This window comes from Hemibagrus wyckioides, linkage group LG04, assembly GCF_019097595.1.
Source record: "Hemibagrus wyckioides isolate EC202008001 linkage group LG04, SWU_Hwy_1.0, whole genome shotgun sequence".
NCBI lineage: Eukaryota > Metazoa > Chordata > Actinopteri > Siluriformes > Bagridae > Hemibagrus > Hemibagrus wyckioides.
This window is the reverse complement of record NC_080713.1, coordinates 32,919,518-32,924,644: the sequence shown is the minus strand read 5'-3', so window position 1 is coordinate 32,924,644 and position 5,127 is coordinate 32,919,518.

The window sequence follows — 5,127 nt, the reverse complement described above, 5'->3', positions numbered from 1 at the left end:
CATCGATGGATCCTCTGTGGAGATCATCAAGAGCATCAAATTCCTTGGTGTCCATCTGGCGGAGAACTTCACCTGGTCACTCAACACCAGCTCCATCACCAAGAAAGCCCAGCAGCATCTCTACTTCCTGAGGAGGCTGAGAAAAGCCCATCTCCCTCCCCCCATCCTGACTGTGTTCTACAGAGGGACCATGGAGAGCGTCCTGAGCAGCTGCATCACTGCCTGGTTTGGGAACTGGACCGTCTCAGATCACAAGACCCTTCAGGGGACAGTGAGGACAGCTGAGAAGATCATCGGAGTCTCTCTCCCCTCTATCACAGACATTTACACCGCACACTGCATCTGCAAAGCCATCAGCATTGTGGCTGACCCCACACACCCCTCACACACACCCCACACACACACTCTTACACACCCCACACACCCCACACACACACTCTTACACACCCCTCACACACACTCTTACACACCCCACACACCCCTCACACACACTCTTACACACCCCACACACCCCTCACACACACTCTTACACACCACACACACCCCTCACACACACTCTTACACACCCCACACACCCCTCACACACACTCTTACACACCCCACACACCCCTCACACACACTCTTACACACCCCACACACCCCTCACACACACTCTTACACACCCCACACACCCCTCACACACACTCTTACACACCCCACACACCCCTCACACACACTCTTACACACCCCACACACCCCTCACACACACTCTTACACACCCCACACACCCCTCACACACACTCTTACACACCCCACACACCCCTCACACACACTCTTACACACCACACACACCCCACACACACAATCTTACACACCCCACACACCCCACACACACACTCTTACACACCCCTCACACACACTCTTACACACCCCACACACCCCTCACACACACTCTTACACACCACACACACCCCTCACACACACTCTTACACACCACACACACCCCTCACACACACTCTTACACACCACACACACCCCTCACACACACTCTTACACACCCCACACACCCCTCACACACACTCTTCACACCCCACACACCTCTCACACACACTCTTACACACCCCACACACCCCTCACACACACTCTTACACACCCCACACACCCCTCACACACACTCTTACACACCCCACACACCCCTCACACACACTCTTACACACCCCACACACCCCTCACACACACTCTTACACACCCCACACACCCCTCACACACACTCTTACACACCCCACACACCCCACACACACAATCTTACACACCCCACACACCCCTCACACACACTCTTCCATCTGGAAAGAGGTACCGGAGCATTCGGGCCTCACAACCAGACTGTGTAACAGTTTCTTTCCTCAAGCCATCAGGCTCCTCAACACCCGGGACTGAACTGTTCTACACTCTCTCTCTCTCTCTCTCACACACACACACACCACTCTCACTCAGGACTGAACTGTATATTAACTCTCTGTCTCTGTCACACACAGATACACACACACTCTCTCTTGACTGTGTGGACACACACACACACACACACACACACATAATTTATATTGTTCATTACTTACTGCACTACCTCTACCTGTCATCTGCTGCTATAGTTATATTTATGTTTATTCTATTTGCACTACCTCAACCGCTGCTGTGTATTTTTGTACAATATTTCTGCACAATACTTTTTTTACATCATTTCATTTTATCTTATTTTATTTCACTTACATTCCATTACACATGTTCTTTTCTTTCTTTTCGGCGCTAAGTGTCCTGTGTTCTTTTTGTGTTGTTTTTCTTGTATTTATTGTCTTTTGCACTGTCTTGTCTATGCTCTGTTTGCACCTAGCTGCACACTGTGCACTTTACGTGGCTAAGACAAACTTCTGTCCTAGCTCTGTGGTGTTTTGTGTTGAACTCTTTGTTGTTGTATGTTTCTGTAGCTCCAGGTCCTGGAGAAACGTTGTTTCATTTCACTCTGTACTGCATCAGATATATGTGGTTGAAATGACAATAAAGACTCTTGAATCTTGAATCTTCTCTTTAAAAGTGAGACACATCCTTGCTGTAGTTCTCTTCTCTAACGCTAATGCTAAGTCAAAGCTTCAGAAGCTGCTAAAACATTTAGAGTTTACGAAATTCGTGACGCCTGGCAGTTTGGTGATGATTATATAAATTGGAAGAGCAGTTTTCACAAAATCCAAGATGGAGGAAAATCTAATCAGGGAGAAACAGACATCAGTGGGATCGCTGGACTTCCTTCAACATACCCCAGAGAATCCAGAGCAGGATTTTAATTTTTTTTTAAAGTTTTGAGCATGAACATAATTCACATTAAGTCCAAATTTGACCTGATGGTGGTGCTAGTGACTTTGCAGCATTTCTGTCCAGAATCTTCCTTAGTCACTCAACAATCAGTGTGGTAAATATCACAACCCCATTATTCACAACCGCAATCTATCACAACCCCAATCAATCACAACCCCAATCAATCACAAAGTCTATCAATCACAACCCCATTCAATCACAACCCCAATCAATCACAACCGCAATCTATCACAACCCCAATCAATCACAACCCCAATCAATCACAACCCCAATCAATCACAACCCCAATCAATCACAACCCCAATCAATCACAAAGTCTATCAATCACAAATTTCTATTAATTATGACTTTAATTTATTACAATTTTAATTAATTACATAAATTTATTAATTACAATGCTGATTTATTACAAATTCCTAATTTATTATAGTTTATTAATTACAATTGCATTTATTACAATTTTATTAATTATAAATTTTAATTTATTATAAAGTTTTATTACCCATAAATTTTGTTTAATTACAAATTTTAATTAATTATAAAGTTTATTAATTACAATTTTAATTAATTATAAATTTTAATTAATTATAAATTTCTAATTAATTATAAAGTTTATTAACCATAAATTTTATTTTAATTACAATTTCTAATTAATTATAAATTTTAATTAATTATAAATTTTAATTAATTACAATTTCTAATTAATTATAAAGTTTATTACCCATAAATTTATTTTAATTACAATTTCTAATTAATTATAAATTTTAATTAATTACAATTTTAATTAATTATAAAGTTTATTAATTATAAATTTTGTTTAATTACAATTTTATTTAATTAAATTGCAATTAATTACAAATTTTAATTAATTATAAATTTAATTAATTATAAAGTTTATTAATTATAAATTTCTAATTACTATAATACTAATTAATTATAAATTTTAATTTATTATAAATTTTAATTAATAATAATTGTAATTAATTACAAAGTTTATTAATTATAAATTTCTAATTAAATATAAATTTTAATTAATTATAAAGTTTATTAATTATAAATTTTAATTACTATAAATTTTAATTAATTATAAATTTTAATTTATTATAATTCTAATTAATTACAATTGTAATTAATTATAGTATATTAATTATAAATTTTAATTAATTATAAAGTTTTATTAATTATAAATTTTAATTAATTATAAATTATACTAATTATAAAGTTTATTAATTACAAATTTTAATTACTATAAATTTTAATTAATTACAATTTCTAATTTATTATAAATTTTAATTAATTACAATTGTAATTAATTACAAGTTTTATTAATTACAAATTTAATTAATTACAAGTTTATTAATTACAATTTCTAATTACTATAAATTTTAATTAATTATAAATTTAATTTATTATAAATTTTAATTAATTACAATTGCATTTATTACAATTTCTAATTAATTACAATTGCATTTATTACAATTCTAATTTATTACAATTTCTAATTAATTACAATTGCATTTATTACAAATTTTAATTAATTATAATTTTAATTAATTATAAATTTCTAATTAATTATAAAGTTTATTAATTACAAATTTTAATTAATTACAATTGTAATTTATTACAATTTTAATTAATTATAAAGTTTATTACCCATAAATTTTATTTAATTACAAATTTTAATTAATTACAATTGTAATTAATTACAATTTCTAATTACCATAATTTTATTTTAATTAAATTTCTAATTACAATTGCATTTATTATAAATTTTAATTAATTATAAAGTTAATTAATTATAAATTTTAATATTATAAATTTTAATTAATTATAAATTTTAATTAATTATAAATTTTAATTAATTACAAAGTTTTATTAATTATAAATTTTAATTAATTACAATTGCATTAATTACAAGTTTATTAATTATAATAGTAATTTATTACAATTTTAATTAATTATAAATTTTAATTAATTATAAAGTTTATTATTTCATAAAGTTTTATTACCCATAAATTTTATTAATTATAAATTTAATTAATTAAAGTGTTTATTAATTATAAATTTCTAATTAATTACAATTGCATTTATTATAAATTTTAGTTAATTATAATTGTAATTAATTACAATTTCTAATTAATTATAAAGTTTATTAATTATAAATTTCTAATTAATTATAAATTTTATTTTAATTACAATTTTAATTAATTATAATTGCATTTATTATAATTTTAATTACTATAAAGTTTTATTAATTACAATTTCTAATTAATTATAAATTTAATTAATTATAAATTTTAATTAATTATAAAGTTTATTAATTACAATTTATTTTAATTACAATTTAATTAATTACAATTGCATTTATTACAATTTCTAATTAATTATAAATTGTAATTAATTACAATTTTAATTAATTACAATTATAATTAATTATAATTTTAATTAATTATAAAGTTTATTAATTATAAATTTTATTTTAATTACAAATTTTAATTAATTACAATTGCATTTATTATAAATTTTAATTAATTATAAATTGCATTTATTACAATTTAATTAATTACAAATTTTAATTAATTACAATTGCATTTATTACAATTTTAATTTATTACAAATTTTAATTAATTATAAATTTTAATTAATTACAATTTCTAATTAATTATAAAGTTTATTAATTATAAATTTTAATTAATTACAATTGTAATTTATTACAAAGTTTTATTAATTATAAATTTTAATTTATTATAAATTTTAATTAATTATAAATTTTAATTTATT